This window comes from Schistocerca cancellata, chromosome 12 (genome assembly GCF_023864275.1).
Source record: "Schistocerca cancellata isolate TAMUIC-IGC-003103 chromosome 12, iqSchCanc2.1, whole genome shotgun sequence".
Classification (NCBI taxonomy): domain Eukaryota; kingdom Metazoa; phylum Arthropoda; class Insecta; order Orthoptera; family Acrididae; genus Schistocerca; species Schistocerca cancellata.
In genome coordinates this window covers 65,127,632-65,144,066 of record NC_064637.1, presented here as the reverse complement: position 1 = coordinate 65,144,066, position 16,435 = coordinate 65,127,632, and positions in this window count along the sequence as shown.

Sequence of the window (16,435 nt, the reverse complement as noted above, 5' to 3'; positions counted from 1 at the left end):
TCCACACCATTAGCAGACAACAGACCAATGCCTTTTTCATACCGTTGAGTTGCTGGAACTTCTGTAGGGCTACTGGCACACAGTCACCATTCTTGTAAAAGATCCTTACTGGCAGCGCGTGATACTTCATGGAGACAGCCAAGGCGGGCGTCTCAGGTGCAAACTGAGGGACAGACGTGTGCCATTCATCTATTGATGTGCATAATCTGATGCTCGCAGCACCATGTACTGGTCAAATTTTCGTAATTTTTTTCCATGATGATTACTCTAGTGCCAATAACATGCTGTTCAAATCTGACATCATTCTGAGCAATGGTTCTTTTTCTACTGCATTTTGAAATTGGAATTTGAATTATGGATACCCTGTACTAAAGAGTTCAGAGCTAATATACAACTAAAAGATATTTAAAAAATAACATGCACAAACAAATAACTAAGGAATATTTCAGCTCAGCAGAAAGTATCATTATTACATTATTCAGGTAGGTTACATGCTCTAAGATTTAGAACCATAAAATTTATACCAATTTGTACATTAGCATGCACTCACATGTGCAACATAAGTACATAAATTGATTTAGACATACTCCTCTTGTTGCTCAGTGCTGCCTCTACCCCACCACAGCTGACATCTGTTTTTTATGCATCTTTTTTGGAGCACATACTCCATAAATGACCATGATGACAGTTAGGAGTACAGAAGACCACTCACTGAGAAGAAGAAGCATTGAGCCACCAAAGGCACATAGAAAAAGACATAAAACGTGCTAGCATTTTGAGTTATCCTTCCTCGAGCTACAGTACACACACACACACACACACACACACACACACACACACACACACGTGCACATGGACATGCGTGCACACCTTTGCTATTATATGATGCTGGCTGGATGCTCAACACCAGAAGTGCAGTCCGGCAGGTGGACTAGGGGGGGAGGGGGGGGGGAGGTTGAATTTGGTGGAGTGGGTAGAGGGAAAGAGGTGGGAGACAGGAAGAGGGGCTGGGGATGGGTAGATAGCAGCTTGGAGGGAGGCAGCCGGTTTGTTGGCTATGAATGCATGTGAGAGGGGTAGAAGGAGCAAAGGCTAGGCACATGAGCACAGGAAAGCTGTTGGATGGAAGGTGTTGGGACAGTCAGCTAATAGAGATTAAGGCCAGGACGGTTCCAAGAGCAAAGGATGTTTTGCAAGGATAACTCCTGTCTGCATAGTTTAGAAAAGCTGGTGGTGGAGGGAAGGATCCAGATGGCCTGGGTCGTGAGCATGTTGTGCTCAGCTGCATGTTGTGTCACTGAGTGGTTTATTGTATAATTTGTTCTTGGCACAGTTTCACAGTGGCCATTCATTCTGGTGGACAGCTAGTTGGTTGTCATACCAACATAAAAAGCTTTGCAGTGATGCAGAGCTGCTACATGATATGGCTGCTTTCACAGGTGGCCCAGCCTCTGATAGGGTAGGATAAGCCTGTGACTGCACTGGAGCAGAAAGTGCTGGTTGGGTAGATTGGGCAGGTCTTCCATCTGGGTCTTCCACAAGAATACAATCCCCATGGTAAGCTGTTGGAAGTGGGAGTGGTGTAAGGGTGAAATAGGATGTTGCATAGATTTGGTGGGTGATTGTGCACTATTTTAGGAGAATGGGATGGATCTTGGGTAGGATGTCCCTTGTTCCAGAGCATGGTGATAGATAATTAAAGCTCTGACTAATGATATAGGGCAGTTGTTCCAGTCAAGGGTGTATTGTGTATTGTGTTTTCACCCGGGGACCTAGAAATGACAGAGAGGCTTCGTCCCGCCGTAGGCCTCAATGGTTCACAACCCCACAACATGCCGTAGCAGTGAACCCACCCCACTGCCTCCCCTCATCAAACCCAAGGTTAGTGTGCAGTTCGGCTCCCAGTGGATGACCCCCGCCCCTCCCCCCTCCGGAATGTCTCATACCAGATGAGTGTAGCCCCAAAAGTTTGTGTGGTAGAGTAATTATGGCGTACGCATATGTAGAGACAGTGTTTGTGCAGCAGTCACCGACTTAGTGTAACTGATGCGGAATAAGGGGAACCAGCCCACATTCACTGAGGCAGATGGAAAACCACCTGGCTGGCACACCAGACCTCGACACTAATCCACCAGGCGGATACGCGCCAGAGACCGGCACGCCTTCCTGCTTGAGAGTTGCGCATTAGACCATGCGGTTAGCTGGACAAGCTACTCAAGGGTGATAAAGGATGTCGTGGGAGCACTCTGTTGTAGCTGATTTGTACAGATGGTGGGATAATTTGGTGTTTGTGTGAATATGGCATGAGAAATTTGTTTGCAGACTACGTTTGTGGAGTAGGTCATGTCTGCTAAGGCCGTTTAAGCATACAGCATACTGGGCAAGGGAATTCTCGTTACTGTCAATATGCTGTCCCTGGGTGGCCAAGCTATATGGGAGGAATTTTTTGATGTGGAAGGGATGACAGCTGCCAAAATGCAGGTACTGTTGGTTGTTAGTGGGTTTAATATGGACAGAGGTGTGGATGGAGCCATCAGAGAAATGACGGTCAATGTCCAGGAAAGAGATATGTTAGGTTTGGGTTGAGAAGGACCTGGTGAAGCAGCTGGGAGAGAGGGTGTTGTGATTATGGAGCAACAAGGGTAGGATGTCTTGGTCTTGAGTCCAGATCATGGAGATGTCATAAATGAACCTGAACCTGACAAGGAGTTTGAGTTTTCAGAGGCTACCAAGGTTTCCTCTAGATAGCCCATAAGAAGGTGCCCATGGCTGTGCTGCAGATTTGTTTATGTGCCTTCTCCTCAAAGAAGAAGTAGTTATGTGTTGTGATACAGTTGGTACGATGTATGAGGAATGTGGTAGAGGGTTTGGAATCTAAAGGACATTGGAGGAGGTGATGTTTGACAGGAGCAACACTATGAGCATGCGGGATGTTGGTGTGTAGGGATGTGGCATCAACAGTGATGAGTCGGATCCAGTAGGTAAAGAGATGGGCTTAGTGGAGAACTGATTAAGGAAGCTGTTAGTATTTTTGATGTGAGAGGCACAGGTGTAGCTGTGGATGTGCACTTTCTTGAGAAAGGATAACTACTAAATCTAGCAAGTTTTCTGTCTTTTCTGTATGTGCCAGTTGGTGATTCAATGCTTCTGCTTTTCAGTGAGTGGTCACTTTTATTCCTGAAGTATTTATATTCTGCCAGAATTTTCCTACATGATGATGACAATAACATATATTATGAAACAACAGTAGTAATTAGAGTACCTTCAAGCAGATAAAAGGTATCATTGATTATCTTGTAAAACAAAAAATCTTTTGTAGTGATAATAGTAATAATTGTGCAGTGAGCTGTGATCATTCCAAGGAGTATTATGATAGAGTACTAAAACATTTATTAACTCATCATCAAGAGATGTATACTTTACAGCATAAAAACTGGTAGTCATGTTACAGTATGGTGTACAATATATAATGTTTCTTCAATAATTAGAGTCCCTCTCACTAGTAGGATGACAGAGTTCGAATGTGGACTGTGACATTTAGGTTACTGAAACATTCAATTTCAACACTTAACAGACTTGATAATAGTGACTATGTGCCACCAACTCATAAAATAAAGAAAGAAGCCATTCTCATTTCAAACTCATTCAGCGGCCTATTTATAATGGCCATAGAATTCATGAGTAATGCTTCGTACAACTGCAATTCCAACAGTGCAATAAAAACAACTGCTTCATCTTAATCTATGAATACACACTATGTGTTACCACACTCTGACATCATTAACCTCTTCCATATGACCACAGACTATATTTACAAAACAGCTGATGTCAATGATATATTTTGAGTGCATGCTGTGATTGAATTCCTTGTCAAAGAGGAAACATCTGCTGTTTAAATAAATCATTCAGATGGATGTATACATAGACACCACTAGCCATTAGGATATGATTGAGACACTTAAAAGACGGGAACACAAGTATCCAAAATAAACCTTGAACTGTCTCCACAGTATGCAACAAGGACAGAGTTGATGAGTTCATTAGAAAAGTCAAATGTGTCACTGCAAATGAAATGCCAACAAAACTTGTAGTCAGACATATTGCAGTGCAAGAAATAAATTAAAGCTTGAGTTATCCAAAAGTTGTATCTGTTGCATCCAAAACCTATTATTGAAGACTAAAAAGTGTAGAGGAAAGCCATTACCCAAAGTCTTCTTCACAGGTTTTGAAAAGGACAGGATTTTTCTATGGGTGTTGTGATAGACTGTGAATGCTGCACTCACCAAAATGTCACAGTAGGGATATCACTATTTGGATTCAACTTGGACATTTTGCAAATGATGTAGTTACCTATGAAAAAGCTTCTCAAATATTCAATAAGATCTTGATAAGATTTCTTAGGCTTGGCAACATGCTTTAAATGTTCAGAAAACTAAAATTGTGCACTTCACAAAACGAAAATATCAATGAAATGCAGTGAGTCTAGGAAGGAGACAGCATACAATACATTCACACAACGCATCCAAGAATACTACTCAAGTCCATGGGACATATACAAAATAGGACTAACAAGGGACATTGAACTGATACCAACAAGGGTAGTGAGAATGATCACAGGTTTGTTAGACCCATGAGAGAGCACCACAAAGATGCTGAAAGAACTGAACTAGCAGATGCTTGATGATGAGACACAAACTGTTTTGTGAAAGTCTATTTACAAACTTTTAAGAACTAGATTTACATGAGGAATCCACCTCTTACATATCACTCCCTTAGGGAGACAAGATTAGATAAGTTACAGTATGCACAGGCAAACTTAAGAAATCATTCTTTCCGTGGTCCATACATGAACAGAACAGGAAGAAGTCTTAATAAGTGGTATAATTGGAAGCACCCTCTGTCATATACTTCACAGCACTTTCCAGAGTTGTACAGTAAATTTTTAAACTCCATCATGTAATGCACAATAAATGAACTGGGAAGAAGATCATCCTACAGCATAACCTCACACTGTGAAGAACATTAGGACACTTGGGTGAGAAAGCCTTCCAGACTCTCCCTACAGTCCCAACTTGGCAGCCTCCAACTACCACCTTTATGAGATTACTCAACTACTTTGTATAGCTCCACTGCGAATAACCAGTTTACACTGATTTGTCATATTTGAAATTATGTTAATTTAGTCAATTCATTAAATGATTAATTGAATAATAAAGACTGGTATCTGATAATACTATGAAAAGGATAAATTGCTACGCACCATGTAGTGGGTGGAGATGTTGAGTTCCAGGCAGCCACAACAAGACGACATCTAAACAAGCAAGCTTGGTCTTTAGACAAAACACACACACACACACACACACACACACACACACACACACACACACACATATATATATATGACCGCTGTTGTTGGCAGCTGAGGCCAGACTGGACACACACACACACACACACACACACACACAACTCGCTCACATATGACCACTGTTGTTGGCAGCTGAGGCCAGACTGGGAGCAACAGTGCATGATGGGAGAAGCAGTCTGGGTGGTGGGGGTAAGGAGGACGGTGGGGGTTGGGGAGGGAAACGGATAGCAGGGTAGGGGTGGGGGACAGTAAAGTGCTACTTTTGACACCATAAAGGGACGAGATGGGGACAGGATAGAGAATATGGCAGCTACGTGCAGTTTGGAGCTTAGACAGAGGGTAGAGTGTCGGGAGAGGAGGGGAGGGGGGGGGGGCAGAAAAGGAGAGATGTAAGAAGACTTAGGATGTATTGGTGAAATATAAGGCTGTCTAGTGCTGGAGTGGGAACAGGGAAGAGCATAGATGAGAGGACGGTGACGAACGAAGGTTGGAGCTAGGTGAGTTATGGGAACATAGGATGTATTGCAGGGATAATTCCAACCAGCACACTTCAGAAAACCTGGTCTTGGTAGAAAGGATCCAGATGGCATAGGCTGTGGAGCAGTCCCTTAAGTGAGGAACACTGTGTTGAGCAGGATGCTCAGCAACTGGATGGTCCAGCTGTTTCTCAGCCACAGTTTGTCTGTGGCCACTTAGTCAGACGGACAGCCCTTTTGTTGTCATTCCCACATAGAATATAGCACAGTGGTTGCAACTTAGCTTGTTGATCAAATGACTGCTTTCACTGGTAGCCCAGCCTTTGATGAGACAGGCAATGCTTGCTACTGGACTGAAGTAGACAGTTGGTCACAAGCATCACCTATTCCAACAAAAGCCAGGCTACCTGTGAAAGCAGCATTTGACTACAAGGTGAGCTGCAATCACTGTGGTGCATTTTACGTAGGCATGACAACCAATTAGCTGATATGAAACTTCCTGGCAGATTAAAACTGTGTGCCGGACCAAGACTCGAACTCGGTACTTTGCCTTTCGCGGACAAGTGCTCTACCATCTGAGCTACCCAAGCACGACTCACGCCCCATCCTCACAGCTTTACTTCTGCCAGTACCTCATCTCCTACCTTCCAAATTTTACATAAGCTCTCCTGCAAACCTTGCAGAACTAGTACTCCTGAAAGTATGGAAGGTAGGAGATGAAGTACTGGCAGAAGTAAAGTTGTGAGGATGGGGCGTGAGTCGTGCTTGTGTAGCTCAGATGGTAGAGCACATGCCCGTGAAAGGCAAAGGTCCCGAATTCGAGTCTCGGTCCGGCACACAGTTTTAATCTGCCAGGAAGTTTCACATCAGCACACACTCCACTGCAGAGTGAAAATCTCATTCTGGAACCAATTAGCTGTCATCCACATGAATGGCAACAGACAAACATGGCTAAGAAACAGCTGGACCATCCCATTGCTGAGCATGCCAGCCAACACAATGTTCTTTACTTCAATGGCTGTTTATCAGCTTTTGCCATTTGGATCCTTCCTACAAAGACCAGATTTTCTGAATTGCACAGATGGGAACTCTCACTGCGCTATATCCTATGTTCCCATAGCCCTTGTGACCTCAACCTTCATTAGTCATTATCCTTCAACCACCTATGCCCTTCCCTGTTCCCACTCCAGTACTACAAAGCCTTCTATTCCACCAATGTGCCCCAAGTCTTTTTATTTCTCTGCTTTTCCACCTCCTCTTCAACACCCCACCCTCTGTCTAACCTCCCAACTGTACCTAGTTGGCCTATCCTGTCCCCGCCTCATCCCTGTATGCTGCCAAAAGCACTTTTACTGTCCCCCATCCCTACCCTGCTATCCCTCCCCTCCCAACCTCAGCCTCCTTCTTGCCCCACCACCCAAGCTGCTTCTCCCATCATGCACTGTTGCTTGCAGTCTGGCCTGGCAGAATGTGTGTGTGTGTGTATGTGTGTGTGTGTGTGTGTGTGTGTGTGTGTGTGTGTTTTAATTAGCTTACACTGTTTTTATCATTGCATTCTTTACTAATAATTTCAATTATCTGTTTCATTAATGCGGCTTCTAGTGTAACTAAATACAACATTGTAATCAGTGGATTGAAAAGTATGCTCTTGATATTAAATTAATAAAAAATTAAGTATGTACAGTATTTTGGTCACTTTGACTGTATGTAGCATATACACAATACATTTAGTCAGACACAGTTGAAATATAAAGTGGAAACAAATTGATTATTTGACAGGAGAACATAAGTAGTTGGAAAAGTTCCAGCTTCCTGTGTTTCAATGCCTGATTATTTTAGAAATGAGGTAATTTGTTATACATATTATGATGTGTATGTAACTGAGAAAAAGTTCAAAGAATGTTTGAAATTATGTTTAAAGTTTGCTGGAAGTTGCTACGCACTCTTACTGTCAAATACTGGATGCAATCAAAGCAAAAGCTAGTTTTTCACATATCTCGATGTTTTTGAAATCAAAGCTCCTCACCTATGGATCATTCAATGGTAAAATTCTGCAGGTCCATTCATTGGTATATGGGGATTCTGCCTGCAAACATCTTGTGATCAGAGTTAGCAGTAAAAACATAATGAATTATAATGTCATGCCTGATGCTGAAGTTTTACTGCATGAATAGCAAAAATTCAGTAAGCTACAAAACTTTTTTCCTTTCATTATTGTGTGCATGTGTGGGGGGGGGGGGGGGGGGGGGAGGTTAGTGATAAAAGATTTTATGAAGGATAAAGGTTTGAAATAATAAGTAAAGTCTGATGGATGTCACGATGTGCTCTCATACTCAAATACTGGATATAGTCTCGGATAATTTGCACACTGTGAGTTACACTGCCTCAAGACATACAGACAGTTTCCAACTATAATACTTGTCTTACTGTGTTAAACCTTTACCATAAGATTAACTCTTAATGAGTAAAATACAACGGCATCTTAAATTTTCAAATTTAGTCTATAATTAAAAACCGAAAATCAAATTTTTGTTGCATCTGGAAGCCATTAGACAGATAATCTGCAACTGGGACTCTCCAGACTAGCCATTTAATAATACAGATGAGCCAAAACGTGATGACAACCTGCTAGGTCAACTTTTGGAAAGCAATACAGCAAATGCACAGCATAGATTTGACAAGTCTTTGATAGTTTTGTAGAAGTGTGCAGCATCAGACATATACAAACAGGTCACACAATTCCCATAAACTATGGGCCAGTGGTTTCAGATCAGGTGAACTGTGTGGCTGAGACATATACTTGTGTTCACTACCATGGTCTCACACCATTGTAACACAATCTTGGCTTTGTGACACAGGCAGTTATCTGACCAGAAGTGGTACTGCTGTTGGGGAAGACATAAAGTGTGAAGGAATGCAGGTGGTCTGCAACAATGTTCACTTAGTCCGCAGTTGTCACGGTGCCTTTAATACCTACCATGGGTTCCATAGAAACCTGGGTAAATGTCCCATAAAGCATAATATGGTATCCAAGGGTTTTTCACATGTGGTGCAGGGCACGTTGCAAGCAGCTGTTTGCCTGAACCATGGAGTATCTGGACACAACCTTCAACCTGGCATAATGAGAAATGTGCTTCGGCTGACCAGGCAACGAATTTTCATTCATTCACAGATCAATCTCAATGATATCATGCCCACTGCTATAATAATTGAACACATCACTGTGTCAACATTGGAACATGTAGGAGTCATCTGCTGTGGAGCCTTATGTTCAATGCTATGCATCACTAAAATGATTCTGCTTTCATTTCTGTTCAGATTATACACTTTCCTTACCGAGTCACATGCCTGCAATGCCAACAGGCAGAATTCAGTCTTGTCGTGGGCTGTGGTCATAATGTTTTGGCAATCAGTGGATTTTGGAGGAAAGAATACAATTTTGACTTATTTTGGAATGTGAGCTCTTGAAATTTTGTGATTAAAACTCTCCATGGTACACAGCATGCATCACTGCATTTTCTTCTGAACTTCTGTGACTCTTTACCACCAACTAAAAAAAAACTTGTGATACACTGCAAAGACTTTCTTTGCATCTTTTCTATCACCTCTATTAATTTCAACTTGATAAGGGAGCCGGTCTGATGAAAAACACTCAAGAATTCTATGAATGAGGGTTTTCTAAGCAACATCTTTTACAAGTGAATTACACTTTCTTTATACTCTCCCAGTTGATCTGAGTCTAGTATTATTTTCTACACATCCAGATTTTAGTGGTCATTCAATCTTAAATTATTCTGGGAACTCAAAGGTTGTGACTGATTGCAGGCTGATGAAAACTGTGTACCAAAGCATGAGTCATGACCCACCCTCACAGGCTGACATTTCAAACTTCACAAATCTCAAACAAGTATGCACTCTGCTGCAGATGGAAAAGTTGTTCACAAGTTCAGACAACTAAAGAAGTCATCTGGATTGACCTGACACAGCTGCAACATTTCCACTGCCACAAAAAACACATTACCACATAATATTCTATTTTATCAATGGATTGCATCAATTCGTTTTCTTTGTTTTGCCTCCTCTGGCAGTGTGCTACATTACTGTGGCACAGAGATTTCTAAGTGTAGACATCTAATTGCAAATGAACAAAAATTTATTTACAAAAATAATCAATGTTTAAAAATATAACATAACTGGCTAGGTAAAAAGATCTACACACCAAGTGGTAACAGGACAAAACACATACAAAACATACAGAGATGGACAGGATTTTAGAGCTAGTGGCTTCTTTCTCTGGCAGAAGGGTTCAGGGGATAGGAAAAGGAATGAAAGAACAAAACTGGTGATGTTTAGGAAATAGGGAGAGTTATGGAAAAGCCATCCAGACCCAGGTAGGGAGGCTTACTGTACAGGATGAGAAGGAAGGACTGACTGTTGGTGCCTGCACCAGACGAGATTTGAAAACCTGAGAACTCAAAGGTGGAAGACAGGTTAATAAGCAAGACAGAGATTACTGAAAAAACATCACACTATAGTCAATAAGAGTGGAAAGTTAATTAATTGCATTATATATTGTATAGAAGCAAGTAAGGGAGAAGGGAGTAGTGGGTGCGGGAAGAGACAGGTTGGAAAATAAAAGCTATAGAAAATAAAAGAGAGCAAAGAAAAGGAATAGTTACTGAAAAGAAATACTGAGACCACAGAAATTAACATAAATTTAGACCAGACAGGTGACAAGAACCAAGCATGTTACCGTCAGCACATTATGATCCCAGCGCCAGAGTTCTGAGAAACCACTTCAGGAGTTCGAATCTAGATGGCATGTGTGGTGAAACAGGCACTGATACATTCTCATCATTTTTATGTTTCTTGCTGAACAAATCTGATTTGGGAAGAATAACTTTAACAATAGCACAAGTCATTTGGATTCGCCCTCCTGACACCAACTTATCAGAACTGTACAGGTGGGAATGCATGTTATAACGTGCTCAGTTCAAGCCATCTATTCACCTAAATATATGTTAATTTCTGTGATCTCAGCATTTCTTCTCAGCAATTATTCCTTTTCTTTGCTCCCTTTTATTTTCTGACCTGTCTATCCCCCCACTTACATTTCTGCCATGCACATGCAGTTTTTTGCTCTTATTGACTGTTGGATAATGTTTTTTTTTTTTTTCAGTAATATCTGTCTTGCTTATTGCCCTCTTTTATACCTATAAGTTCTCAAGATTTCAAATGTTATTCAGTGCAAGCACCAATAATCAGTCTTTCTGATTCATCCTCTCTGTTAAGTTTCCTCTGACACAGGGTTCTGGGCAACTTTCCCATAACTCACCCCATTTCCTAAACCCTGCCAGTCCTGTTTGTTCGTTTCTCTTCCTTCCCCTTCAACCCTTCAGGAAGAAAGAGAGAGCACTAACTCTGAAACCTTGCGCATTTCCTTACCTTTTTTGTGTGTTTTACCATTTCCACTTAGGAAGTACATTTTTTTTATCAGAAAATGTATTTACAAAACTTTATTTATTTATGAATTGATTATTAAAACTTTAACATTACCCCTTCACAGAACAGCAACATTTTGTGTTTTCATTTTCTATTGTATTTATTAGCTTGCTTACTGCAAGCAGCCATTGTAAGATATTCCTCTAAAAATTCTTTTTATGTTTCCTTTAGGTTCCGGATCTGCAGAATGGATTCTTCCCAGTGATGAGAACCACTAAATTGTCCTTTAAAAAATGGGCTTAAAAATAGCACAAGAACAAGCTTTAACTCTCGCCAAAGTTTGTCTCGGATGACAGCAACAGCCTGTGACCCTCTTCTACTATCGTGGGACAGAAGAGCCACATCGGCGGCGCGTACGGTACTGCCGCTATCTGCGGGCTGCCACCTGGTACCTACAGCACACACCACTGTCATCGTCACAGTTAATTTATCAACTGACCTCTGATACTCCCTCAAAATTGTTACTCATGAAGTGCGTGGCCAAATTTGGTAGGACCACCCTTTGCAACCTCCCACCCCTTCCTTCTCGCAGAAAAAATATTAGTATATAAAAGAAAATTACTTTAGAATAGAATATACATATATCTAGACTACTCAGAAGAAAGCTTCATATTCTTATCATGTTATTGTACACAACTATCATTACACTAAGTACTTATTATCATAATGTTTCTGAAATATATCAACTTACATCAGTGAGGCAGAAAGAGAGCAGTACAGCAAAAGAAAACTTGCAGCAAACTGTTTGCTTGTCATTCTCGGCTTGTTATGTTCTAATGGGGATATAATGTTCGTGGCTGTTTGGCTCCAGAAATATAATGCAGGTGCAAGGAACATTAATGAAACCACTGGAAAGGATGTCAGTTTAATTTAGATTGACGGGTTAGTTCCAGATAACAAATGCCGACAAGAGTTTTGGCTTTGGCCTTTGTGCAGTTTCAAATGTAGTTACTTGGTAAAAAGAAATTTCAGACAAATGTTACCCAGAAGATGTGTGCATGGATTTTTGTACGAGATGTAAGTCTTTCTTACTCGCACTCTCGATAATACGTGTTTTTGTCAGAAAAGGCAGTTCTCCAGAGCTGCTATCACTCTAAACTTTTTAATGTGCACAAGTCAATTAACTCTAATTCCACTTTCCCTAGCTCTGCAAGCCCCATTTGAGAGTCATACTGCACCCATTTTGACTGACACAAGTGTTATCAATGAAACTTTATTGTTCAGGGAAACGTCTTTTACATAGAATGACCAAGTATGCCAAATGGGAAGAAAACCTGCTTCTGAGGTGGTATTAATTCTGTACATAAGCACTTCATTAATAGACGGTGCCTTACCAGTAATTGCTAATGACTTCTAACATTTTATCTGATGAAACTGAATACTTGGTTTCTATTCTTAAAATTATTTTCTCAATACTATGGTTCCTGATAGACAGAAGCTGTGAAATATTTTTGTGTCACTCATTTTGTCCTCCTCAATAGTAGTTGAGCTTAATATACAGGTTGTGTTTTTTCTGTTCTTTTTTTTCTAATGTTATGCTCAATGCAGAGTATAATGCTCAATGCAGAGTACAATTTCTCAAAGGCAAGATTGTAAAAGTTTCTTTGCAACTGTTTTCCTTCTGTGGCTTTTTAAAGTTCATTAATTTCACTGGATTTTTTCAGTGAAATTCTGGCATAAAATTAACATTCTTATTTCAGCAACAATAATATGTTTATATCAACAACACTTCTCTCTCAGTACACTACACAGACATGCTATTCTCTAAAACAAGTTTTAGGTCTTTAGAATTCAGAATGCATGTATGTCTTCATTAACAAATTTTTCATAGCACTGTATCTTGCAATAGGTTCTAAGTTATTTCCTGCACTGGTCCAGGTTGTGAAAGGAGCTTTAGAGTAATTTCTGTGGCATAAGAATGGGGCCAATAGCCATTTTAATTTCCTATTTATCAATGCCCGACTCATTTTTCATACGTATAATTTCTCTAAACACAGTATCATAATAGAACTTGTCTGAGGCAAGGAACAAAACATGTTTATAACCTTCTACTGGTGTTTAGATAATTTAACTCAAGAACCAAAGTATTCATCATACACTAAAAGTTGTAACTATCTAAAGTTAGTTTATAGATCTTGCAAAATATATTGCTAAAAGTAAATATAGTCTTTAAAAATAAACACAGAATCTTTTTTAGGAGAGAAAGGAAGAGAAAGAAACCAAAGAATGTAAATACAAACAGTCTACATTTTTCAGTAATTTATCTTTGCTCCCTGTTTCTAAATTGCTCTTCAAAGCAGGCAGCTACATGCAGCCTTATTTGAAACAACTTGCCTGCTTTTTGATACAATACAGGCAAGTGGCCAACAGTAGAAAGAGAAATTTAGCAGGAGCATTTGCTGTTAAATTTGTTTTATGTCATATTGACAGCAGTTCTACATTTCATTTTGGATGGTAGCAGGCACACCCCTTCATGTTCTGTTACTGTTCCTCTGTTTTCTGAGCAATTCTAGAGAAACCTCCAGAACTGAACATTCCGCTACATTCACAATCATTGTTGAGCACAGTTTGACCTGAATACGAATTACTTTTCAGATATTACTCCTACGCAGATAGTGTGCTAGATTACTTTATTTCAGAAGATAATGTCAAAGACAACCAATTTTCTACTATGTTCTGTAGCCAGACACTGTCTGACACATTACGAAATCCAAAGTTGTTAAATATGGTCAACATAACATCACAGTCACATATACAATTGTTAAAAAGCCAGCAAAAATAAGTCAGAATTTTTACGTCTAGAAGTTTATTTTGTTCATTTCGCTTTTACAGCCCCTTGTCAGCTGCCTGGGATGCAACTCACAAAGAATAATTTCATTGTTCAACTCATTCTATCATTCCATATTATAAATGTAGAACTCTTTATAGAAATCTCACCAATACATAATCTATGGACGTGGAAGGTGTACCCTGAAACTGAAATAATAATTTAACTGCTTCTGTGGAAATTGCTGCGATCACTATCGATACATAGTTGCCCTGTAACTGTATACTTCAACTGATTAATGACTTCTCACCACTGTTCTTGCAGTGCCAGTTCTTCCTCACAATTCCAAACACATAAAATGACAATACATTTATAGTGAGCATTTCCAAAACCTCAAGTGCCCAAAATTTCATGAACATGCTTCTTCATTACATAGTTTCATATTTACAGACTTAGATTAAGTGGATTAATGTAACTGGACTATAGTGGAGATCACGCCATCTGCACCTTTCTGTAGACTTTCATTGCTAGAATAAATAAATATAGAATACATTTGTTGCCAAATCACCACAAAAGTACCATCGTTAAATACATGTTGTCTTCTTTTGTGCCTGTTGCCCTCTCAAAATGAGAGGATGAATTTGCAGATGCCATGTATAAAACACGTGTACATTAAACTTAGATGAGAACAGAAATTAGTCAAAGACATATAAGAGATTGCTATTCATATATATTTAAATAACTACAGAGAAAGATTAGGTAGACTGTAGAAAGCATTAGAGACTGTAGATATGTACTAAAAGCTATACTAATAATGTTGGAAAGATGAGTTATCAAAAGAATATATAGTTACAAAGTTCTCTCTTACATTAATAATCCATGAGAGCAATGAGAGTTCTGAGGAAATGATTGAATGTGTATGAAGTAGTGTGAATAATTGTTATGATTCTTAAAAAAGTGAAATAAGTACGAGTCCCTTGCCCACTGTAATAATTTGTTATGGATACTTTGGTCACTCATTATGAGTGCCACAGAATGGTTTTGTTACTCTACCACTACACGTCATTTATGACTGTAGTACATTCCAAATAATGGAATACGTGTCCAAATCATATGGCTTTCAGACTTACTGTCAAATGTGTTGAGGAAATATACAAGAAATTGGCTTGTAGCCTCATTTTACAGTGCTGAAGTTTGACAGTTACAAATGAATGTGTGTGTGGCGGTATGTGTGTGGGATGTGTATGTGTGTGTGTGTGTGTGTGTGTGTTTTCAGAGTAGTTAATTTTATATTTGGGACTTGAAATAAAGCACAAAATTATTTTGTATGTTTTGTGTCTTAATACAGCATTACTTTATGAACACTAGAAGAACTGTTTCACAGAAAGTAGCACACAAGGTAAAATTGTTTAAGGGACAATGAATTTTAAAAATATTTATTCTGGAGTTAGGGATCAATATTTATGGCATTCAATGTATACCTCTATTTCGTGCTTTCTTCACCATCAAGTGTGGCAGATTTTTTTTGGCAAACATTCACAAGAGCTTTATGAGTCACACATAACTTATTTTGGATTATCTTCACTATCAAGATACAGAGTTTTGACCAGGACTTAACCAAAGATGATAATGTGTGAGTCTATGTGGCCTATCAGCCACTCTTAAATCTGGACTATCCTATGCAGAATAATGTTTTTGAGGCATGTCAGTGCAATAAAATTGTCACAGATTTCTTTCTGGATCAATTTTCAATGTATCTGTACGAGTTATTTCAGAATGAACATACTCTCCTTCAATCTTATGGCAAAGTGTTAATGTCTCACAGTCTGTGTCCTTATACAGTTTGATTTAAATTACTATGCATGTGACATTTATGATCTGAAGTACCACTTGCAGGCAGCCGACAGTGTTTCATGGTGATAAACCCTTACTTTAAAATAATCTCCTACAAAAATCATGAAAAAAAGTTCAAATTCATATATGGTAAAAATCTCTATAATGTGTCTAAGCATACCAATATCCTGTCCTTAATTTTAATCAGGACCAGAGTTACATTAAATTCTTGCGTCTGAGAAACTGCTTCACACTTACCATGTCGTATTCCAAAAACTATTAAATTCACTGAAATACTTTTTATTTTTGCCAGTTACTGAAATACATTGTTTGGCAGTGGATATTTCCAATGTTGAGTGTGAAATTGCTATGAATAACCGTCAATAATCAAAGGTTTTTTTTTTTTTTTGCAATTCTGTCAATATTTAACTCTTAACATATATGAATTTTAAAGTTTTCATCTTCTATGAAAATGACATAATATTCTGAAAT